This window comes from Rhipicephalus microplus, chromosome X (assembly GCF_043290135.1).
Source record: "Rhipicephalus microplus isolate Deutch F79 chromosome X, USDA_Rmic, whole genome shotgun sequence".
Lineage (NCBI taxonomy): Eukaryota > Metazoa > Arthropoda > Arachnida > Ixodida > Ixodidae > Rhipicephalus > Rhipicephalus microplus.
In genome coordinates this window covers 409,032,733-409,058,946 of record NC_134710.1, presented here as the reverse complement: position 1 = coordinate 409,058,946, position 26,214 = coordinate 409,032,733, and the positions used below count along the sequence as shown (strand labels likewise).

General features: G+C 44.4%; 1 protein-coding gene and 1 long non-coding RNA gene across 2 annotated transcripts in view; both read right to left on the bottom strand.

Moving 5' to 3' along the window:
- LOC142776483 (pituitary homeobox 3-like) overlaps nucleotides 1-26,214 on the bottom strand; it is a 148,827-nt gene that overhangs the window by 27,929 nt on the left and 94,684 nt on the right. The window lies entirely within an intron of this gene.
- LOC142776484 (uncharacterized) lies at nucleotides 21,480-24,697 on the bottom strand. The gene is made up of 3 exons (XR_012887566.1): nucleotides 24,424-24,697; nucleotides 23,369-23,448; nucleotides 21,480-21,774 (listed from the first exon to the last, which is right to left on the bottom strand). It is a non-coding gene; the product is annotated as an uncharacterized LOC142776484 (long non-coding RNA).

The following is a 26,214-nucleotide window of genomic DNA, read 5'->3' as shown; positions in this document are numbered from 1 at the left end:
ATTAAGCAAATGTCACAAATTTGTCCAAAATTTTTATGTGCACTCGAAAAGCTCAGTAAGACTAATAGCAACAATTATATAGTTATTAGCAGTGGTTATATATATGAAATGTTGGAGTTTACATCCCAAAACCACGATAAGATTATGAAAGACATCGTGGATGGCTCCGAAAATTTCGACAACCTGGGATACTTCAACGTGCGCCATGTCTAAGCACACGGGCTTCATTCATTTTCGCCGCGATAGTAAATGAGGCCGCCACGGTCGGGATTCGATCCCGTAACATGCGGATCAGCAGCTGAGTGCCTTAGCATCTAGACCACCGTGGCGGGTAATATTAGCAGTAGAATAGCAGAAGCAGAAAGAAAAATGAGATCTTGGGCTTTTCGTATTTTGCGGTAACTGTAGCACAGTGTTTTAATTAGGCAGAAGCAGTACCTTAAATATTCACCAATCAAATATACTAAGCTCCCTCAAGAAGTACGGATGCTGCCATAGTCGTCTATGCACTATTTTGTAAGATTTCGGACACAGCCTCGAGACTGAGTGTCGAGAAAGCCACATGAAAGGAAAACAGCAACATAATTTTATTTCATTCTCACACGATCTCTAAGAGATCTAAGGTAAAAAAAAACTGAAGGTAGTACCTACAAGGCTCAGTGCCATGGCATATAAAACGGGAATCCCAAAACAATAAACACACAAACTTCTTGAAATGTGCCCATGATAGTGAAACTTGACAGTAACAATAACAGTCGGAGGTAAATACGCAAACAAATTGAATGTGCCTTGACATACGTGTTCAAGTGACAAGGAAAAAATAGGTAAATGAGTTTTGCGGTAATAATACAAAAACCATTAAAAGTACATACCAGGAGTACAAGAACAAGGACAAATAAGAAAACTTTGAAACAACAATAGCAGTGATAAAAATGTTGTTAGCACATTGAGGCTGAGAGAGAGAGAGAGAGATAATGATACAAGAAAACGCAGCGAGGTTAACCATATTTACGTCCTGTTTGCTACCCTGCACAGAGAAAATGAGAAAAAAGAGATAGAAGAGAGGGATACACACAATTACGAGCACACTCGAGGGAGCACGTGCAGTCTACAGGCGGTCGCTCAGGTTTGTTGTGTTCAGGTGCTACAATAGCGCTTCAGTCGCTTTCTGCCCTAATGAAGCACACGCCCAAGGTCCCAGAAGCTTCTGCACAGAGAATGGTCTAGAGTCCAGTTGGTTCAAAACCATACGGAGCTGACATCGCTGGGTGTCGTAGCAAGCACAGCTCCACAGGGCGTGTTCGATGGTCCCTTCAGCTCCGCAGGAGTCACATGTAGAGGTGTCTGCCATCCTGATGCGAAATGAGTACGCCTTTGTCAATGCAATACCCAACCAAAGACGCCATAACAGCGTCGCGTTAGAGCGAGAAAGTTGCGATGGTAGCTGTAGCTTGAGCGAAAGATCCAGTTAATATAAGTGACGCCTTTGGAAGCTGGTAGACGACAAAAACGCGCGTGTAAGATGTCAAGACGGCAAGTAAAGTCGTCTTGCCGTATCAGTCCTTGAAGAGGAATCGGGACCACACGGGTTCCTTCATGGGCTGAGCGGGCTGCATCATCGGCTAATTAATTTCCAGTAATACCGAATTGTCCAGGCAGCCACTGATATATAATATCATGCTCTCTTGTTAGAGCTTAATTATGGCAATGTCTTATTTCATGCACCAATTGCTCATGATTTCTCATACGCATGGCAAATTGCAAACTCTGAAGTGCTGCCTTCGAATCGCAGAATACGGCCTACTTTCCTGGACGCTCTTGAACAAATTGTAAGCGGTGCTTATAGCAGCAAGTTCTGATGCCGTAGACGTAGTCATATGCGACAAATGAAATATCATTGTCCATGCTGCTGCAGGAATTACAGCGGCACCTGATGAGCTGATGGACGAGACCGACCCATCAGTGTATATCTGCGTTCAATCCAAGTACACGTCATGTCATAATAGCACTGTGGCTTTCTTCGATGCTACTCTGGAGTGATTGCTTCTCTTTCTGATACCAGGAGTTTATAGACGTAACTGTGCCTGGTGAGGCACCACAAAAGACATGCAATTCTCGTAGCTGGCATATATCCTGACGCAATGCTGTTTAGGTGTTTGGCAATGACTCTGAAAACGTAGCACGAGGTCTTTCAGAGGGTAGAAGGGCCAAGACATGGCAGGTATGTCGAATGGGCTCTCTGAGGCAATCAACAACGGTATGTGTCCTTACTGCATGGTCCTTGGCAAGCACGATTGAGGCATAGGTAAAAGCCCATCCGGGCCGTCCTCAACAGATACGCAGCGCCTGACCCCGCGAATTCTCTAATTAACGAATATTGAATTTGCAAGCGTTCGACAGTACCGGCAATGTAGCGCAATAGACCCAGAATTAGAGCCCTGTAAAACTGTTGCATGGAGGCCACAGAGGTTCCCCATGCTTTCCCGCACAAGAATTTCAATATATGCACAATAGATAGCAATCTCTTCCTTAAATACGCGATATGCGGTAAACATTTCTAAGTGATGTATTGCCGTGTTTTACAATGAGTGGTTTTTCTTAATTTTGCACAGGAGCGTTGAGACACAAACGTGACCACAGTATTGAGCATCAGATCATAGAAAAATGCATTAAATGGCCGAAAAACGCAGAACACTGCAGAAATTGTTGCTACGTTTTTAGGGTAAGTTTTATTCCTTGTTAGATAATTGCTAAGAACAATTCTCAACTTATGTACTTCTGGTGGTGCATGAATGGTCTCGTCACGTACGTGAAGCTCAAACTTGAATTTTCATTAGTGTTGAAGGAAACGGATTAACATTTCAAACTTCAGAATAATAAGTTTTTCCCATTACTCGGTTAAAACATGTATTTTTAGACTATCTCATAATGCAACGAGAATGACATTGCCAGCGCGAACAATAAGCCTTTACCCACTTGCACTAGTAGTAATGTCGTTTATATAAATGTCAAGTTGAAGATGCTCTTATATGCTTCCTTGAGAGGCACAGTGGTTACTTAACGCGGGAATGACACGCCATCGCCGACTGCAGCGCACAATGTTCTCCACGTTACATAAGACCTGAACCCTATGGAATGCGTGCCAAGAAATTTGTAGCTGTTTAGCTTTGTTGGTCAAGTATCATTGCTCCAAGAATGAATTGGTTCTTATTCCTTGCCAATTGTATTGATTAACCCGTTAATTTCGATAGAGTAGACAATAAGCGATTTTCGCATGCATTAGCAAAGCAAGTTATGTGACGTAAATTTGCGAAAGACGAACTGTTGTGAATAACATGTAAATTATTGTTCGCACGTACTGAGCGTATATGCACGTAAACAATTGTCTCCCAATCCTTTCAAAAATGCGGTGGATCAAAATCAGTCTGCAAATGGTACTTGTAACCTAAATTTTTACATCGCTGTTGGGTAAGTTTACGCGCGGGGTTGCGATCAGCAACCATGTATTTTGACAAATACAAATTCATATAAAAGATGACAGCCGGAACAAAAACTCAGCGACAAATATAACTCGTATGTTGTCCGTCATTACAATTGGGCTTAGTAAACACAGACAATATACTCACAAAATATTGAGCAAAAATTTGAAGTTTGACAGGCCAACATTGAAGTTCTACTTAAATCACATTTTTAACTGAACAGTTGTCAATCTATCATCAACAACAGTTACTGAATATAGTACAGTGTAACAAATCTGAAATTCGGCCATCAGTTGCAAGGAAGCTCCGGCCACATCGTCCGCATTTATGACGTTCATACATAAAGCGTCATGCCGCCCCTTTATTATCGAACAAACTACGAATTGAAAGCATCCGTAAGCTACTCAAGGGTAGAACACAATTATTCATAAGAATAATGACTGCTGATAGAATAAGAAACAATCGGCTGACGCTCATTGGCGAGTTAGTTGGTTGCGATTCATAATATACTCAGTACAGCGCGGCTTGTTGAGAAGATAGGAGAATACTGCATAAATAACAAATAAAATATCTAAGGAGCTCATCCTGCAGGCCGCTAATCAGAAAAGTTAGGAGTACAATTCGTAGCAATTATTTACTTTGCTTGTATAGGAGGCCGTTGCATTTCTATAGCTTATTTTTATACTTTACGTTACACATTTCTGTTTACAAAATATGTACAAGAGGAGAGAACAATGGCTATTGCTGAGAGGAATAAATGAAGAATATAGTTATCAGCGTACAGAGTCATATAGTATTGTCAGTATAGTTATTCGGCATGGCTGGTCCATAGTCAGGAGTTTCTTTTGGGGGGGGGGGGGAAGAGCACTTGTTGAAGGACTTTAAAACGCCTATTCTCAACATTTATTCTCAGTAATACCCCTCATTCGAAATTGGAGAAGAGGAGGGAAAGGGGGGAGCAAGAAGTCCTATATGGCACCTCTTTTGGCTATGGGCCTCAGATGCGGTGTTGTTACGCTCCTCTTAGCCCAGTTACTCCCTCACTACGTTTCAATGCGCCACGTTGAATGCAGAACGAGTGCGTTATTCTATTTTGAAGGCTTGATTGATTAATGTTGATTTGTGGGGTTTTAACGTCCCAAAACCACTATATGAATATGACACACGCCGTAGTGGAGGGCTCCAGAAAGTTTGACCACCTGGGGTTCTATAACGTGCACCCAAATCTGAGCACACGGGTCTACAACATTTCCGCCTCCATCGGAAATGCAGCCAGCGCAGCCGGGATTCGATCCCGCGACCTGCTGGTCAGCAGCCGAGTACCTTAGCCACTAGACCACCATGGCGAGGCTATTCTGAAGGCTGTTATCATTGGTAGGAAAGAAGGAAAATGACATCGTTAGTCTTCCACTTAGTCTACATTGGCCCCATCACTGTAAGGAGTTCTTTTACACAAAATACGAGACTACCGTCAATGAATAACTTAGCGTCTATTGGAGGCAGTGTGAAATGTGGATAGCGGTTTCAGTCACCTACGACTTTTTTCTTCTTTATTTACAGAATAATAAATTCGAAATGTCTTGATAATGCCACGTTGTGGGAGCACTTTCTGAAAATTAGGATCATAGCCAAATGAAAGGGCATCTCGAAAAGGAAGCAAGGAAGAGTATGCTGTGCGTATTTATTCATGTAGAATGTAAAGACAGGAACGAGAAGACGCACTAAGCGACTTACAGCCCAGTATCGATCATTCATCCCCGTACAGTAAGGCTATTCGGAATCAGAATACCTAACGTACAGCGTTTCCTTGGCAACTGAACCGGCACAACCATAGTAAGGAAATAACCTAAACGAGCATGAAAAGGCTATAGATCACACCAGCAGACAAATCAATTTAAGGATCTTTTCTTATTCGCGACTCCAACTGAGCGGTCGCCATCTAGCGGCCACGCCTGGAAACAGTGCCAACAGGCCCAATCTCGGAAAGAGATATGTTACCACAGTGCGCGTGTTAGAAAGTGGCCGCATAGTTTCTTTATTTTCGCCATGCTGCATGCGTGAGCCGGAAAAAAAAGAAAGTGATGTCGAAAACCATTGCTGTGTGCCCCGATGCGTGCCATTGCAGTGAAAAAATGGCAACGTATTGTTCTATCACTTACCGATGGGTGCAGACGACGCGCGACAGGGGACGGGCACACCGGAACCAACGCATTGGAAAGAATGGGGTGGACAGTATACGGTAGTATGCTCGAACGGATTCGCTCTTGACGACTTATTTATCCTTGGTGAGTGCACCATTGTTTAGGGCTTGTAAACTATCATCAATTTTTAGACTTCTTGGAGCACAGAGTATACTTTCGTTTATATATGCAAACGCTTTAAAATTTTGGTCTGTTACGTGTGGGAGTGTATCTCTCGCAAATGCTTGTTTTCTTGGGAAGTCACTGTGTTGCCCATTCTCATACTAAGCTGTTGTATCCTTGCGCCCGAACCTTTTTTTTATTTTATTTTAAATGTGTGTATATACGCGTACGCAAACTCTAACGCGAAGGTCGGGCGTGCGAAGCGTGCATGTATGTGCGTGCGTAGGTACAGCAAGTTCTTGCACTCGTAGCGTGCTTAGTGTGCATGCATATATTTGATTTGAATATTAAATACTGCCAACATGAACTAGCGAATGCTTGGAAGCACACGACGTTCATTGAAAACCCCATAGCACGAATCGGTGAACGAAAAGAACCGAGCACTCTTATTACAATCGAGAGTAGTATTTGCCTTCCCTCAAGATGCACTGGTCCAGGCATAGCTGCGTTCAGTAGTAAAGTGAACGGCATACGTATTCAGCTTTTGACGGAACAACGTATCTCATCGGGATACAAGCAATAGGCAGCACGAGTCGCAGCATAGTGATCTCAAAAACTGTCAAGGTCATAGCAGTGCAGTAACGCAGTGCAAGAGTGCGAGCACCTGTCAGACAAGCCTGCTACACATTTTACGAAAGGCCTGCTACACATGAGGATTGAATGAGGCACTGCCTTCTTGAACCTGAGGCTCGCTAGGCAGATTCTTCTACTTGAAGTAAAGCTTATGCGGTTCACCGAAGAAGCTCGATGTTTGCGCGCAGAGCGCAACTATTTCCGCTGTTTCTCCATTGAAATCTGTTACGCCGATAAGAATGAGGCAGTGCGCGACCAGAAATATTTGACCTACGAAAAGCAGCGTGATTCGATGGCACAATCAAGAAACTTCAGCAAAGCGCCAAGCAAAAGTGCCGCATTGACCCTGATAAGCGTGCTATTGTCTTTCGCTAGCACGCTCTTGGTTTTCTTCACCACTGTTGTTAGCACACGAAGAGTCACTAATAGTGGATGCTGCAAGAAACCAGTTGCGTTGGTGTAAAAAAATTTTAAGCAGTAAGAGGATGTCGCTAAAAAAAGACGCAAAGCTCGTGTCTACTTCGTGTAGACTCAAGTATTTGAGTAGGCCCCAGAGGTTGCATGAAAACGTCATTTTTAAAGCACCCTATAAAAGTGCGCTTCTAGTTCTAGATGCTCTACAGGGCAGCGTACAGATCTCCTGAATGTTCAGGGTTCACATTGTACTATAGAATGAGGCAGTGTGCTCAATGAGGGGTGGAGAGTGACGCACTTCATGTCGTCACCGACAGGCAGCGCGGCTCGCAGCGTCACCTGAAGCTTTCCGGCAGGTTGAAAGGTGCGCCTATTGCGTGTTGCTGTTTTGTGCGTGAGAAAAGTCAAAGTTGTGGCGTGTGCACCACTTTTCTGTGTAAAGCGAAATAAATTACTACCATTGCGACTGATTTACGGAGGGAGGGCGATGTTTTAAGCGGCTATTGCATGGATGAATGCTCCTACACAGCCGCTGCAGTAACAGGGCGTGTAGTTGAAAGCCTTCAAGCTTTTTTTTTGTTGACCTGCTAATCGATATGATGTTTAATGCTATTTCACCACTGTAGCGATAATAGCGAATTCACTCTCACCATTCGAGCACCACGTTGCATATACAAACAACGCCTCATTTTGCAGTTCTTTTTTTTTCGCATATGAATGGGTCTAATTGTAACAAACCTAATTGATGCTTTTTTTCTCAATCATTCTTTGGTGGACTCACTTAGATTTGTAATTATTGTATCTGCATCGTAACCTTCACAAACTTTTTAATGAGAGACGTAGATCACACAAGATTATCAAGGCCGGTTGGCGTGTAGACGAATGTGGTACTCTATTGAAAAAACGCATGGTTTTAATCAGTACATAGCAAGTAGTATCCAACACGTGCATCGACATACCTTACTACATCATAGCATTAAATTGCACCAGTTCTTCGGCACCGAGAAAACAAAACAGGACACGAAGAGACACTCGACATTGCTATATCACTGTACAGATTAAAAATACGTAACTTGTCACTCCAGGTAAAAAAAATAAACTGATACAACTAACGTGAATGAACATATTCTAATTGGCCACAATTAAAATAAAAAAAGAGATATGCACAGAATAATGAATGTAATTCAAATGACTATCAGTAGGCATCCAAATTCAAAAACAGAAACGTCATTACTATGCAACTCCGGAGAAAAAAACAATTGATGCGCACGCAATAAAAGAATAACCCCACATACAGTTAACCGCCATCGTGAAATCTAAAAAAAAATAGTGAGAAAAATAAAAAGGCGAAAGAGTGAAATAATCCACACAAAACCACCCATAAAAGCAAATTTCCCGTCATAATGTAGGTGACTCGGTGGCGCAGTTGTCATTAATCAGAAGTTGAAATATAAAAAGGCCGATCTTGTAATGTTGCTGATCGATTTCTCTGGCTTTCCCAAAGCCCGATCATGGCGTTGCGGTCACTTCCCTCGTTGTTTCTTGCTTTTTTTCAAACGCACTTGACAATTCGGTCACTCCTAGATGATCCAGCATTTTTTTGTCACCAAACTCTGCCACGAAAATTTTTCTGTACGTAACCGGCCGGGTTTGTGTGCGTGACCACCGGATGCTGGTGAAAGCGAGTCTTTCCCGTACAGATGCAGTGGCAGGCTGTTTTTGGGACAGCTGGGTCTTGCGGATAGACACACATATCGATCCTTCAGAAAAACCCGCATTCACAAGTGCAACGAAGCGGCACGTGTGATACCGACAAATGTTCTTCAAACGAATGAATGGCGTGAACATGCGCTGCAGCTCGGCACACACGAATAGAAACAGCACCTTCAACTACTTGGCCCAGATTGAAAATTAAAAAAAAAAAAAAATTCAAGACCCCTGGCCCCTTATATATATCAATACACATATTTATCTCTTGCGTCTTTGTGTAGCCCCTCTTCCCACCTTTAACTCCGAGTTTAATGCCCACCGAACTCCCGAAACCCCCGAGCCGGGCGGATGCGTTTCACACACAGCAAGAGAAGTTTTCAGATGGATGGATGGATGGATGGATTGATATGGCTGTACCCTTTAGATCGTGCGGTGGCCTACGCCACCAAGCCGCAGTACTTAGTGAACCAAAAACTAGATTTATTTTTTTCCCTTTAAATAGTGAGGTTGAGGACTCGTACTTTGCAGTGAAGGGTTTAATTTTCACTCGTGCCTTTACTATAGCCATCAATCAGATAACCTCCTTCTAGTTAATTCTACCCGCTTAAAGCCTATTTCCCCTCCCTGTCCCTAAACCCCAGTGCTTTGAAAAACTCTGCGCCATCATCCTGAATTATAGGGTGAAACCCTTTACAGAACATCATCAAGTGTTCGGCAGTTTCTTCTTCCTCTCCACACACACTGCCTACCGTGTCTACCCCTTCGTATTTGGCCCGATATGTCTTGGTTCGCAATACTCCCGTCCTGGCCTCAAACAGTAGAGAACTACCCCGAGTATTATCATATATCCTTTCTTTGGCAATTTCCTGCTTAAATGTTCGATAGATCTCTAGTGCGGACTTCTTAATCATGCCAATTCTCCACATATCGGTCTCGGCTTCCTTCACCTTTTTCTTAACCGATAATTCTTTTTGGTTTGGCCCCCAGCTGTTTTCCAAGAATTTATCAGTCAATTTTCTGGTTCGCTTCCTCATTTTGTATTGACATTCTTCATGTACAAGTAGCTGAATACCTTACTGGCCCAACGCTCCTCCCCCATTTCTCTCAATCACTTCTCAAATTTTATTTTGCTGCCAGCTTCCCTGCCCTCAAATGATGTCCATTCCGTATCACCTCGTTCTCCATGATTTGGTGTATTCTCATGAGCTCCTAAGACAAGCCTACTTATCCCACATTGCTTAATTTCTAATCTTGCTTGAACTTCTGATCTCATGCACAAGACCACATTGGCGAACGTCAGACCAGGAACCATGACCCCTTTCCGTATTCCTCTCACAACATCATACCTATTGTAATTCCACAGTGCACTGTTTTTCATTACCGCTGCATTCATGTTACTTTTAGTCGGCACGTATATTTCGTGTTCTCTTAAGTACTCGGTCCCATTGCTTATCTATACGCCCAGATATTTGTATTTATTTGTTATCTCTAGCGTGACCTCTTCAGAAGAAACTGGTGGCAGCGCCCCTGGCGGGCACCCGATCTGTCGACGCAGGGACGGCCATGGCGGCGCAGCACAAGAATAGGGCCGTGAGCCCAGTGCCCCCTTCTAGTACACTCTATCAGTGTTTGAAAAGGAAGGCTCGCAATGGCTAAGGATAAACTAAACGGCTAAATGGCACTCACGCTTTGTTGACAAGAGTCTGGTATATATGCTTAAAGGGACACTATCAAATAACAATTTACGTCACAGTGAAAGCTCAATGCATGACAACATCTAAAACAACAATATTATCAACAATAGTGCCCTACTTACCGAGAAATTAAGGTAAATGCACAAGAACACAAGCGTCACAGTAGGACATTTCCAAAATCATCCCGATGACATCAGACGAACCGCTTACAGTTATTAGTGGTGATCGATCTAACAACAATAAATAAAGAATCTTCCATGCATCTAGAGACGCAATAAAATGCTGCTTGTTTGTTTCTGTTTGATTCATGGAAAAAATAACCGCCGGACGTTACTATGGGGAATTGCGCGAGTGGTTCGAAAATTCAATTTTCGCTTGGTTACACGGAACAGATGGTACCATTTAGCGGGGCGCAGTTGAAACAAAAGCGTCTGAAATCTCGAAGCCAACGGCGGGAAATCGATCGATGGCTGTTGTTGCTGCTGTGGCTCCCGCTGCTTTCGGTCTGCTGCTATTAGCGCAGTTAGGCCGGGCAACGTTGTGCCCGGCAACAGTGACGTAATCGGCCCCGTCGGTCTGCTTCTTTAGGCGGGTAATTTGAAGAACGCTAAGCCGACGCGGACCACTAAAACGTGATTTTATTTCAAAATAGGTCCTTCCTGGGCACAAAAAGAACTCTACGAAGTCTCTGCACCACCATTTCAACAATCAACGTCGACCTAATAGTTGACTTTAGTGTCCCTTTAAAGAGCTGTCAGGGCTCATACTGTCTCAGGTAGGTTCCCTTTGGCTAAACTGGGTTATGGCAGGCTTTGCACCCTCAGCCTCATGGCAAAGACTCAAATCCTTCACTCTTTTCCACCTCCGCAATCGCTGGCCTAAAGCCTCGCCACGACCTGAGTAACTGCGATCAATAATGAGTTTTTCAAGCTATCAGAAAGTGGTCCTGCTTTGGTGCTGCTGGCTTCACACCACGCTTCACTCACATTGCAGATACCTACACTTTATTCTTAAATATTAACTAAACAAAAGTAAATGCAACAAACCCACTCGAATAAAAGCAAGCTATACGCACCCACATGATCTAGGTCCACGTATCTCAAACAAGTGAGCAACGATCACATCCCTATATTCGCCTGCATAAACGCCAGCTACGCTTTACGGTCTCTTTGTAGTTTGCGTGTAACGGATTCCACTGATGCTTATTTTTTCCCAAGAAGTGCTGCTCAAATCATGGCGGCCATGATACGTTTCCAGCACCTGAAATTGCGCCTCAGCTTTAAGTCAAATCCAGATACGCACCGCAACGCAGACTTCGAGACAGAGTTTCTTCTCTTCGAGAAAGCATCGCTGCTGATACAAATTGACCATACACTTTGAACCTCACCTAGTAATTGTAAAAACCAGTCCGTTACCGGAATACATTCTATCTCTGTTAAAGTGCTGTAAAAGGTGTCCTCACTACCATATCTGAACCCATGTCACCAACGTCTTTCTTTCTTATCATCTATCACTAAAGTTTTCTGTGAACACACTTGTCATCCCAGATGTAACCGCCATCGTAACCATACAAACGTAGCTCTCGATTGAGCTCGAGCTTCCTAAATGCGAAGTAGCTCTTATCAAGCGCACTTTGAGCATGTGTTCCTAAAGGGCGCCTACGGTACATCAAGGTGCTTTTATGGTAACCTTCTCAACCTTGTACGCGCCAAATGTAGCACACCCTGCCACAGTGGGATAGTAATTATGGCGCTCGACTGCCGACTCGAAGGTCGCGCGATCAAATTCCCGCAAAGGCAGCCGCTTGTTCGATGCAGGCGAAAATACTTGAGGCCCACGTGCACGTTAAAGAACACGAGGTGGTCGAAATTTTTAGAGTCCTCCACTACGGCGCCCGTATGATCACACCGTGAGTTTGGGACGCTCAACCCCAGATATTGTTATTGAAAACGTTACATAGGATCACATCAGTGTATGAAAAAGGTGACTGACAGAGTACGGCATGAATAAAATAATACTCCAATCGCATACATCTTTAAACCATTCACCCCACCCTCTCGCGCGTGGCGCATACGCGCCAAAAACAGGCTTTGACATGCAACTATGCACCGTAGATGAAGCCAAACAACAGGTAAAAGAGACAGTGAAAGTTTTACAAGGCACTAATAAAAGTGATATTGTCCATTAAGCAATGAAGAAATAAGACAGACACTCGCCCTGTCCTAAGAAAAACAAACATAGAATGACGCTTCGGGGCTCCTACGGGTCCCTTTTTCACAATTGTCTTGGTCAAATGCGCATCCACCTTAGACAATTTGAAGGCATTTGCTTCTTTTTCTTCTCAGTTTATTGTTTATTGCTATTTTTTCCTATACCACACCGTAGCTGAGCGCGCGCTAACCAATGCACCACTGTCGCCGCAGGTGGCACTTTGCAATGGCTATACACGACGTCGTGCTGAAAAGAATATGGCCCGCATGCTAAGATTTACATTTAGAGCAATTGAGCCTCTATAGATGTGACACTGGTATATCTGCGCAATAACCAGCCTATCTAGGTAAGGCCAAATTATCTGGCTTCAAGCTGGACCACTTATTTATCGACCGTGTTAGTGATTACATTACATATGTAGACTGACAAAGAGCTTTATTGAGGTGCTGAGGAACACTATAGTATACCTCTTGGAAGTAGAGCAGCGGGCCCCTCTCACGTCGGAACGGGTAGGCCAAGCCTCACCACCACGTCGCGGGCTCTCTGGACAGCCCTGGTGTTGATGTGCAAGTTCTGAGCTCCTGAACGCAGAGCTCCACTTCCATTCTGTCATGCGCTAAGAACTGCGTAATGAGAGGCACTGCCAGAGCATGTGTTCTAACGTAGATACGGCGCCACAATCTGGGCACATTGGATCAATGTCTTCAATGAACTGGATGTGGCGATGAAGACTGTGGTACGACCTGGTTTGAAGCAAGCAGAGGGTAGACGCCTGTGCCTTACAAGGTTTCATATGAGGAAGGGGGAAGCACATTCTGTCCAGCTGATAATATTTGGTCACCTCGTTCAAAGTCAGGAGAACATTCCTAAATACCATTAGGTTGGAGTCTGAAGATCCCGCAGGCTGCCCAGCACGGTAAGTTCGCTAGCTCGGGCGTGGGCGATCTCGTTTAGGTTCGCCATAGAGGCCAGATGTGATCCAAGGTGAGCCAGAAACCAAATTATGGTGTGTTCATAAATATCCTTAGGACCTAAGATGAAAGCTACTTCAGCCGATACCGATCCAGTTGCAAAGGCTCGGACCGCCACTCGTGAGTTTGTATAGATGTGTTGCCGGGAGTCGTCAAGGAGAGCGAGAGCTATGGCTACCTGTTCAGCTTTAGCGGGAGTGGTGTTCCTGATGGACGCGGAGTGAATAACACAATCTGCGTGGTCAAATGCAACGACCGAGAAGTTGGCTGATCGCTCGTACTGCGCCGCTTCTACGAAGTATGCAGACTCCGGGTTTGCACGAACGGTCTTGAACAGGGCTTCACCCCTGGCCTTCTGCCTGTTCGCGTTGTACTGCGGGTGTACGTTGCGGGGGAACGGATCGACCATAATGTTGGCCATTTGCATCTTAGTGAGAGACTGGCTACGTTCCTCTTCTACCACACTATAATATTCTCAGGATGCTCCTGCCTGCGCCCGAAAAGGAGAGCCTAGCCATCTGAGCCATATTCCGTGCCTGGATGATCTCTTCCGACGTGTTGTGTATACCCAACTGCATAAGGCGTTCGGTACCAGTACTGGAAGGGACCCCTATCATTCTTTCGACGCTCTTGTGGATCAGGGGATTAATCTTCACCTTTTCATGACTTTGCCAGCAGTGCATGCCAGCACCAGCAACATAAGTAAAGTGGATCATTGAGAAAGCGTGGAATAGCCTTAGTTACACGTGTGAAAAATTAAAAAAAAAATCACGTAACCATAGATCTTCCACTTCTCTTGCTCCTTCAAATCAAATTGGCGTATGATAATGCATTTTAGCTGTATGAGGCGATTCACAGCATTACAAAAATCGATGGCCTAGAAGATCGAGACTTTCCATGAACCGGTTGATTTTCTACTTTCTGGATCCCAGCTCGCCTCAGGTGGTCATTCATCGTGTGTATTCATTAACCACGTGACACCGCACTTGGTGTTCCTCAACACGGAGTACGTGATAAACCTCACACGCGTTGGTCTTGTAGACATACTCCCAATATGTATGGGCTTAATAGTGAGACAGTCCAAACTGCAATACAACGGCTGGAGGGTGTTTTCTGGACTTCGGTAATCTGTGCTAAGTCAGAGCCCTCATAACGGCCGGGATTCCATACTGAATTTCTACATCTATGAAGCCGTATTTTACAGAGAAACAATGGTTACTATGACTACACGTGTGTGCGAACAGTTGTCACCTTCTCTCTCTTTTTTCTTTTTCTATTCTCCGCACTTTTCCCCCCAGCGCATGCTACATATAACCATATGCTCGTCTGGTTAATCTCCTAGGTCTTCCTGTACTTGCCTTCTCTTTCCCAATAAGCTTCAATTTATACCGGTGTCACACGGGCACTTTTAATCACGATCAGTGTCGATTCAGATTAACCACGACCCAGATTAGGTGCTGTTACACGGTCACTATTATTCCCAATCAGGCGTGATTGGGATCAAGACTATCGCAACCCGCAAATCGTGATCTGCCTGAGAGATCGCGATTTCGGGGCCGTGTGCACCCCCTATAGCTTAGCTTGTTGATAGCACAATAAACAATAAAATGGAGAATAGTTCGATAAAAACGCTTTAAAACAGCTAGATGCTTACAAAAAAGCATATTATTAGCTGTTTAAATTGAAACAATATCTAAAGCATTGCATATCTTAGGATTCACGTCGACTGCATGTAGTTACGGGAGAAGCAGACGGCAAGCATGCAGACGACAAGCGGTCAACCGTTGCCTTCAGCGCTTAGTTCAAATCTCGCTCCAAAGAAGCTTTTGGAGCAACTAGAAGCAAACTAATTATGAGTTTCGCAAGCCTTTTGGCTACGTCGCAACGTAAGTGCGCTTCGTGGTCAAACGAAAATATCTTTACATTGATTCACCGCCAGAGGAGCGACTGGAAAAGACTTGAGGCGCCAGAAGTGAAACACTGGCGCGTACAACGAGATTGGCGCTTCGCTGCGACTACGTGCACGGCTACGAGCGGGGGCCATAAGAAAAAAAAAGCGAAGGTTAAGAATCTCACCCAGCAATACAGGTAAGTGCTAGGAAAATTTTATCGAGTGATGGATTTATGAAACTACTATCGCTGTGGCCTGCAAAGTTTTTGACATTCGAGTGGTTCTTGCACAAGTAACTTTGTTGATAAAGGGCTTTATAGCTATATCGTATACGTGAGTTTTGTCTGCGGCATGTTTTACGGCACGCAAATGCCACCTGGGGCATTTCATCTGACCCAAGCTCGAACCGTATTAGCTTGGGCCGTGTAGCAGCGGTCATAATGTTGATTGCGATCAAGAGAACTCATCCGGATCGCCTTGATCGCGATTGAAAGTGCCAGTGTGACACCGGTATTACAAAGAATACACGTTCGTCTGGACTTAAGCTGTGGCAAGCCCCCCGATAGGGGCAAAGCATTAGAAGTATGGTACTCAAAGGAAGGCTTACTTTAGCGAGCAAGGGTTAAAAATATCATCCCCAGGGCTCGACTTCTACTTGCAAACCAATTACATACTGCACCTGGATCAGCGGCCAGATTATGTCCTACACAAACACTGACAGATTTCTGGGTATAGGCAATGACAGCCACCTCTTAAGGGAAACCTTGTACTTCTATATGAAGAAAAAAAAACGCTCGTCCTTTCAATCAATTTCATACGAGAAAAAATGTGAGTTACGCCACCAAGTGCAATGTTTACATTATGGAAAGCCCTAGCTCTTTTTCTACTTTCAGGGTTCTAGCTTGCCATGACTGGCTAAAGACTTACAGGATAAATGTTCGCACACTGCAGACGATTTAAGCTCTGGCTCTTACGGTTTGTCACGGTTCATTAGGAATACGTATCGAGAGCAGCATCAGTCCTAATAGCCAGCAACCACACCATGTATTAGCAGACATTTCGGGCGCTAAATGGTGAAAAGGTGCATTGCCACCTTTACATGAGGGCAACCTAACCATATTGCTTCGCTTCCTTCAGAAAGCTGCCGTTTGTCATTTTATACTCAAATCTTTGTTTATTACACCAGTGTCTCATCAAGTATCCATGCAGAATCTAAGTCATACGCATTTTATGTTTGGTTAGAGCCAGATTGTATATCGTGGTACTAGGTATAGATAATAAATTCAAAGAGAAACAGCTATGCTGGCTAATGATAAATATATTGACCCCATTTACATCTATACCGATGGGTAGACTATCGAAAAAGCTGACGGTTTTTCATGAACAGTCGGTTGTCCTAAGAAATGCCATATACTTGCCTTCAGCATGCTGCAGCTTTTCGTGCGGCATTTTTCGCCGCGTCAGCCAAGAAGTATATCTATATACAAGGTGTCCCAAGCAACTATAGCCAGAGCTTAAAAATTATGCCACCACACTATTACGACATGATCAAATGCATATTTCTCACCATTGCCTGGAGTTAGTCACACTATTTTTGTGTTCTCGAATATTGTTTAATTAGATAAGTTTAAATAACTAACTTTGGAAGGAACGAAGTTGAATAAAAAACTTCTATGAGAAAGTTGTAGCTCAGTTTGCAAAATGTCTAAATAGATAGTTTCGAACTTAATATCTGTTAAGTATTACTGTTTTTCTCCACCCCGCCACGGTGGTCTAGTGGCTAAGGTACTCGTCTGGTGACCCGCAGGTCGCGGGATCAAATCCCGACTGTGGCGGCTGCATTTCCGATGGAGGCGGAAATGTTGTAGGCCCGTGTACTCAGATTTGGGTGCACGTTAAGGAATCCCAGGGGGTCAAAATTTCCGGAGCCCTCCACTACGGCGTCCCTCATAATCAAATAATGGTTTTGGGACGTTAAACCTACAAATCGATAAATCAATCAACTGTTTTTCTCCTAATTACAAACGCCCGCGAAATACAAAAAAATACCACAAGACAAACCCGCTCACGCGTCATTGCGCGCGATGATTTTAGTGCTCCCTAACGTTCTGCCTACGAACGACACGCTTCCTTCGCAACGGTTTATGACAGCGACAAGCAGTCACAGCGGTTATCGTTTATGCGGCCGATGGGGGAAAAAAACGTGTTCTTGGTAAAGGCACCACCATCGTTGCAGCCCTGCCGAGACAGCACAATGAAGCAAATGCTATGATCACTGAACAGCTGATAACGATGCCTGCAGTAGTTGTGATGTACGAGACGCCAGCTGAACGCATTTGTGCGGCTGTCCTTAATACGGCCTTCTGAAAAAACTCTCGCACATGCACGAGAGCTTGATAACAGCTGACCATTGTCAGAGAAAGCCTTTTTCAGAATCACGAAATTATAAGTGAGCAGGAGGCTACGCATTCATTACACCAGCTTTAACAACGAATCTGCTTCACCAACCTTATTTAACGACTTTTAAAATATCATCAACTGATCGATCCAGCACTTTTCTAGTCATTTTGCGCACCCGTTCACTGAATTATTTGAGGCATACAGGTATCTCCCTCAAGCTCTTTAAAAGTTCTGCGGTAGCGGAACTCTCTTTTTTGCGGGACACCTCTACTGTGTTAGGACAGCTGGCAGGGGAGATGCGCCTAAATTATTGGACGGAAACAGGCCAAAGCGCTTATCAAATCTTCGGAAAGAGAGCGCCGAGTACCAATCGAAAATAAAAATAAAATACACACCTCTTATATTCATGTGTCCGCAGGCGGAGTAAAGAACAAAAATAAAACCAATCCACAAATACTTCAAATCGTTGCGACACACCGAAATTCAATCACTTCACTTTTGTGTTTCGATATATCTCAAGACCCAAATTCGTTGCAACAATTACAACACTCTGTGAGTGATCGAGTTCCTTGACGTCCTAAAAACTTCAAGAGTAACCTGTACATCAATCGCAAGATGTTAAAAACAAGAACAGAAGCAAAGGTGTCCTCTGGAGCATCAGTTATGCTCTGCTTGTGCCGCCGGTCGCACTGGCCTGCCTGCCAGTCTCTCGCTGTCAGCCTGCTTAATATTAATAAAGCCGGCACCATTCACCGGGCGATTTAGGTTCGAAAAACCGCGCGGGTGGCCCGGCGAAGCTGATGCTGACGTTTCGCGCCGGAAGTAGAAGCGCCTGAACCGGAAGCTCCGTCAGAGAGAGAGAGAAAAAAAAAGAAGAGGAACAGCAATACCACCCCGTCCCGACACACCGCTTCGAGCGCTGGCTGCGCAACCGTCGGGTCCAGGGCTGCCAACGCCGTTTGACGGGGGTTTAAACTCTCGTTAGACGTCAGAGGCTCGCTTAAACTTGGTCGCGTATATTCGCGGCTCGCTGTTTCTGAGGTTTCTAAAAACCGCAGGCACCTCCGGAACCAGGCCTGGATCAGAGAGGAAGTTTCTGTGCTTGATCATCGTGGCAGTTCTTTATTATGAATTTCTCTCGTTTCTTTCTTTTCGGGTTGCGGCATCTCATGAAACTTTTCACTGTATTTTCGGCGCTGAAGAGGCGGCTGGTTGCGCTGCGAAGCTGCAAATATAAATGATATCGCGAGCGGTAGCAAAGACTTAAGGTGAAAGACAAAAAACAAGCAAAGAAAACGGGGAGGCAGAGAGAACAGGAAGGCGAAGGAATGTATAAGAGACGAGGCCGCGAACCCCCGCGAAGAGAAACCGCCGGGTCCATCGATTCTGCCGCACGAGCACTTGGCGGCGTTCCTGGATGAATTTAAAATGGTTCGCTTACTTTTTACGCGCTGCCGTCGCTCCGCGCATGGCGCATAAAAAGGAATCGAGGCGGGCCTGATATATTGCACGCTGAGCCACGGACGCTTCCGATCTGCGGCCTGCAGCCTCTTCAGCAGCAGCACCAGCAAGAAAAAGAAAGTAAACACATGACTGAGTAAACGTATGCATGTGAAGGAAAAGGACACCGGTACAAGAAGTATACCGGCTGAGCGTTTTGCTGCATGTCCGTAACGCTTACAGTCAACTTTCGATGCTCCACACTCAATATCCGCTTATGTTGCTTTGTAAACGCGTAAAATTTATGTTTTCGTACGCGCTTTTCCTCAGTTTTGTTTATCTAGCGGACGTCAATAAAAAGACGAGGTTGCGAGAAGGAACGAGCCCGGAGGAGGGCAAACACTGCAGACACCGCAACGCGGTTTGACCAAAGAAACATCCCGCGTGTATAACGAGGACCACGGCCGAGAGATGGCGCCTACAGACCGAAGCCCTGTTGCTTGAGATCATTATTTCTTTCTCTCGGCGTATCGAGGCGCCGCCTAGTGCGCAAAACCATAAACACAACACGAGCCCTAAAAACAAAATCATACGCGCCAATAGAGTTGCCTCGACGGCGATGAAAAATAAACAAATCTTCTGGTGATCATGATCGCGCAAAGGAGGACTCTTGCCGCTTTGTTGTGACGTGGTACGCCACGGTTACGCCGGCTCTGTTGTGCGAACCACCCCGGTTGCAGAAGCAGTGAAATCATCTGCACGATGCCTGTTGGTGATGATGCATACGTATAACGCGTTATCCAGGACTTCTGCATTTCAGCATCCGGCTTCAGAAATCAAGGCGCCTATGTCCGGGAATTGAAGGGAAATTTCTACTGTCTTTCTCGAAACCATCACTTGAGTAGGCTGTACTATTTCTTTCGTTCTCTTTGTCGCTTGCGTGCACCTGCACGCGCTGTCCAAGCCTTGGTAAGGCAGTATGGGCCACACTTTCGGTGCGACAGGCACTCAGAAAGAAAATATATGAGAGTTAAAACACATTTTCTGTGACTGCGGCTCACAGGGCCCTGCAGTATTGCGCGGGGCCATGTTCAAAGACTTGACAAATCACCGACTCATCACAACAAAGTCTAGACATTGAAAGGCACCCGTGATAGCGCCAGGATGCCTGACCTCTCTGTCCCGTTATCGCACTAGCCAGGCTGGTGCGTTCACGTCATGCATAGCATAAATAATAAAGTTTTGAACAAGAAGAAGAATGTCACAAACATATGTCTTATGCCGTTTCAGCTGCTTAAAATGTGGGAGGTTCCAGTCCAAATATAGAGGAGTTTGCCAGCACCTTAATGCATATCAACACCTGGTAAACGCTTTCAATTTGCAAATTAAATACGATTCTCAAAGCACTCTTTCGTCCAAACGGTGGTGCGAGGAAGAACTATAGCACACAGGGAGGGATACAAAGTCTTGTATCCTTCCCTCTGTGCTACCGCTTTTTCGTGCGCCACCGTTAAGGAGAGTTACCATGCAACTCCCCCAGCAGTCCGTGCTTCTCTTTTTGGGAACGAAAACCAGATTGAAGGATTTTAGATATGATTTCATCAAATTAGAGGATAATGATTGTGCACAAGTTTTGTGGCGGAAGCTTACGAATTGCAGCACTGTGATAATTGTTGAATGGGGATCTGAAGGGCATTTCAGCTTGTCCAACGCACTGTAATTTGCGGACAGATGCACGTGTCGTGCTTGAAATTACCTTCAATTTCATAAAATGAATGGTTGGTTGTTAGCGCGGAACTGATTCTTGCTATTCAGCGCATCGGCTGGCTGTTCCGAGCAAAGAGAGAAGAGATGAAAAGGAAAACGATGGGAGGTTAACATGGTACAATTTTCTACACTCTAAGCCAAAACGGAGCAACAGGGGTATAGGGGTTGCTCCTTTCAGGGAGCAATTGCATTGCCACTCCCATTACTCTCCTAAAAGGAGTAACTGCAGAGGGAGGAACCGTTGCTCTCCTTTCAGTTCCTCCTTCGGGGGATGAACAGTTACTCCCTCCAGTTCCTCCCTGCAGACCAACAGTTACTCCCACCAGTTGCTCCCTGCCGACCAACCATTACTCCCACCAGTTGCTCTTCTAAGAGCAACAGTTACTCTTCACCGTTCCTCCCACGTGTTCGCAGTTACTCTCTGAAAACCAACTGCACATGCTTCCAGTTACTCATTCGGGGAAATGAGTATTTATCTCGAGTATGCTTGTCACACGCTTAACACATGGCGAGAGCTCCTTGGAAGAGCACTGCTTGGGTGCTTCTAACACAAAAAGTGGACAATATTGAAAGGAAAATAAATGCTTTATTGTTCTTTTTATGAGGCGACGTGTGACCACACGTAAAAGTAGACTTCGCCACACCACAGCCAGCACTAAACAAACACCATAATACATCAAAGGTTTTCTGCGTCATCCGTGGAAAAACAATCTTGAATTTCTAGCATAGGGCAGTCTTTGTCATCATTGGTGAGAGAAGGGCAACTTCTCCAATTCTGAAGAATTCAAGTTTCGCAGCTGGTGTTTCCATCAGGCTAGCGCAGCAGAACGTCACCGCAGGCATATGTGAAGCATCTCATTGCTGCAAGAAAAAAAATAGAAGTGTGAGGTTAAACATGCCAGAATCAATTCATAACAATGAGTCACACACACTGCAGCAGCGCTTACATTCTAGGATGTCTACTGCAAAACGAAATGTGAAAAAAAAGGAAGGTTCGGCCAAACGTTACTTGGCAAGCCATATAAATGCTGATGTGGTAGACGCTCTTCACATGATGTCTCAGACAGCAATACTCTGGAAGAAAATGTGCAGCACCTCAACAAGGCATATTTGTAGCAGTTAAAGATACCCTTAGGTTCAGTTAACTTGTTTCCTATACACAGCTGAGTGACATTTCTATGAGCCCATTCACCAATGGGCATTCTAAATGAGGTCATGTGTGTGGCAAATAACACGTACTGTCCGCTCATGTTAAAATACTTATTTAGCTCGTGCACATAGTTGCTCTCGATTCTACTGTTCTATCATACGCTGCTGCGTCTTGAATTGTGCAATACCTGTAGGCACAAGCCAAGCATGCGAAGCCTGCTTGAAAGCAACCATTTGCAGAGGCTACATGATAATCTTCAGTATATTTCTTTGTACTTGACGCAAACGGCTGGACAAAACTATAGACAAATAAATGTCGACCGTGCTACCTTCAAAAAATGCTTTAAATTTAGAAAACTAGGGTGCATTTGTTCACTCGGTTGACGAGTCACAGCCACGAGATATGTAAACGAAGCAATATATCTTAAGGCATGCACAGATATTCTGATTCTTTGTTTGACAGTGTCACAGATAGCTTGCCAATACATATATATTTGAGAGCAACAAGATGTGAAGCTTTTATTAGTTCAACGTCTTGTTGGTTCACAGCCAAACAGGTTACTGCTTGTTAGACAAATTGGAATAAGCACACCATGGTTTCCAAAAAAAAAAAAATCATTATTAGAAGTTAGCTCCCGGTGTGAATGTCTGCCTCTTTATTTTGTACTGCCTTCTACATGTGCCACAAATACATTTGTTGAGGATGTGCTACCAGTCAAGCCAAGATCGCATACTTGGTCAATGTGATGGAAATACAAACATTAGAAACACTGCCACCTCTAGTAAGAGCATAACACTTCAGTATCTTGGACTAGCAAAGAGGTGCACAAGAAAGTTAAGCCCACTCTTGCGGAACTTTGAACGCGAATATTTCAGAGTGGGGGAGGTCAACATGCTGTGGCACTTTTAAACCCACGAAACATCTGCAGAAAACAGGGTAAAGGCAAGTCAAGAAACGCTGTTATGAAGGCCTGCGCATGGACAGCTTTGTGAATCTAGGCCCAAGTGTTATGCTTTGTGCAAGCCGAAATCCATGTAAATAGGGAAAGCATACTTTTAGGAGTACCAGCGTAAACAAATCTTGGCAGTTGGCTTTTTAGTACAAACAGAAATCCCTGCAATGAAAACAAACTTTTTATCTTAACGGTAACAGTGTGAGCACACACACGGGCCAGCGGAGCCATGTCGAATTGTCAGTGCCAGTGTAACCATGTGGCATAATGAACTATTCTCTGGCCAACACATGCACAGTTTGCCCCTAAAAAGCGATGCTTTCATATACGTAGTACAAAAAGTCTGCACTTACCAAAATTCACTTGCTTTCTGTACTTTAGCATCGTTGGGAGCATCTTTATCTGCAGTATAACCAAACTTTGTGTCATATCCCTGAAAAAAAAGTAAAAGACATGCGTCAAATATTGTTTCATTCGGTAGCAGTGAAGTCAGGTTAAGAACAGCCAAGTGGGAATCAGCCTAATTATGTGCATGCGGCAAATCCCAAACGGCGTTATTGAGGTTGTCGAAATTTTCGTCGATTGGTATTAACGTCGATATGTGACTTCAACGGCATGCCAAGTTTTCACAGCGCATAAAGATTTCATGATGCAGAATAATGACAGCGCTAACGAGAACATACAGCATTTATGATTGTCTTTTACAATATTCAGTTTTGCTAAGGTTTTGCATCACTAAAGAAATCTGAAAATTTGGGTCATTCCTCCTCCATTGTTCTGTCAATATGTAAACTGCTCGCTTGATGGTGCGCTTATAAAATAGTACGTTCAGCGCAGAGGTGAAGCAAGTGACGCAGTGATGTGGGCAGATTTTTTTTTTTTTTTTAGGCGTGCGGGGAGGGGGGGGGGGGGGGGGTCCGCTTATCTGAATAGGCCGGGCAAGCGAATATGGTCGTCAATTTGGGCTCCCTACGCCCGGCCTAAAAAAATTCTGTGCGCAACCACCTGGCTATGCCAGTGAAGTGATGCGACAATGATTTGTTCACTTACTGATTTACATACACTTTACATCTCTAAAAAATGCGGCCCAAGGCCCCAACACTCAGCCGTTAACATTACATAAAGCCAATGGTAGAAAAGTGCCAGTATGAATGCAGCTACAACCCCGCCCCAATGTTTTTTCAAGCGAGGTAGTGTTGCGGAAATGAACTTTTAACTGCAAAAGTACACTGGCACTGCAGTGGTGACAGGGGAAGCAAGAGGGTATGCAGGCGGTAATAGAGGTAATTTAGTCCGATTAGGCTAGCAATGGATACGGTGAATAAGAGCAAATCATTTCTCTTTCAATAGCGCAACCACTCAACAATGTATTGTAAGAGCATTAAATGTTGCTGGAAATGCCACTCACCTGCACGCTGATGCATGCACAGTCCTTTGTCCGACGAGCGAACAGGCTTGCAGATAGCTGAAGACGTGTTTACGATGTGTTTGTTCCACCCAGCAGCAAAATCCACAACTACTTCGCGCTCAATAAAGATAAATATACACTAACCTTCATCACGAATAAGTAGAAACGCAAATCTGCGACACACACACACGATCAAAACATCGCTCACAAGCCCGCACGTCCATGTGCTCGCCAACCACAGACCATATGAAAATGAGTAAGTAGTGCGAACGCGAACCTAGTTGCGCCGAAAAAAAAAACGTCGAGCAGTGGCAGCACAGGCGTCAGCGCAAGAATTTCAGTGTGTTCTCCTAATACAATTATAAAAAAAAAACTGAGGTACATTAAAACTCATAAATAAATATAAAAAGTTGAGTGTAATTTTTATTTAGTGCTAGTCAACATAAACACCGAATAAAAATTACTTTGTAACTTACATCGTTTGCTACGCTAGCGCCACACTTGTCGTGCGGGCGCAGATGGCGCAGATTTGTCATTCTGCCCTCAAACTACACGGTGAAGCGTGCTACTAAGTGTATGGCTGATGAGAAGCGCGTCTGGGTCAGCTTTTTTTTTTTTTTTCTTCTCCGATATATCTGGGCGGGGGGGGGGGGGGGGGGGGCTCCTTATGCACGTGTTTCGGTGCTTGATCGACTTTGACGCCCTTACTTCGCGGACGAACGGCGTGTCTAGGCTTTTTTTATCGTTGTTTTGCACGTGTTTCGGCGTTCGGTCCGCTTTGACGTGCCAACTCTCCATTCTGCTGCTGCGTGTGTTAGGTATTTGCCGTACTGTATTCTCAGGCCTTCTGTGTTCAGCCAGCGCTGCTATCTTATTATCTACGGATGCTAAAATAAATCACTGTTTTGGTTTGGTGAAGTTTGGCACACAGAACCAACAATAATCTGGCCCATGAATATCAATGTGGGCGGCATGCATATTTGTGTGCGGTGTCCTGCCGGGGAGTAACCGTTGCGTGACGAGAGCATTTACAGCGGTTCCTCCTTCCGTTGCTCCCTTACAAACTTTAGATGAATACAGTTGCTCCCCCATTCTCGAACAAGTCGGCCATCTTGTTCCGCTTGGTCTTTTCGGAGAGTAACAGTCGGTCTGAAGGAGTAAAAACAGCCGTTGCTCCCATTTTGGCCATTTTTGGCTTAGAGTGTATAAAGCGGGCACCTGACTATACGGTATACTGGTTTTCCTACGTTTTACACTCGAACTTTTAAATGAGGGTAACGGCCTGTCTGTTAGTTTTTTGTAAAGATTGGTGATTTGTTGTCTGATATCGAAACTGTGACTTCTAGAAAGTTAACGGTGGTATGAAAGTATAACCATGACAAAACGAAATAGGTGAGTGAGCAGTGTTGTAATAAGCTACAAAGAATAAAAGTTCATTTTCACCATGGGGCCAGATCAAAAAATTTTTCATGTGTAAATTTCTCATAATAAAGAACCTTTATCACGTGATTTATAGTAAAGTTTTTTCAGGAACTACATGACAACACAAGCGTAATCAAGTCCAATACTAGTGCCCATTAATGTTCTCCTTGAAAATAATTAGAGCCTCAAATTCCAAAATATTCCGCTCTTAGAATAATTTAAATAAAATTGCTATTGTGTGAATTCAAATCGGTTTTTCGTCAGACGATTCCTTGTTAGTGTGTAGCCTGCATGTCATCGTTTGTGGCATATTGCTATACAGTGAAAGAACATGTGAAGTAACGGGCAGGAAAATGTGGTATATGGAGG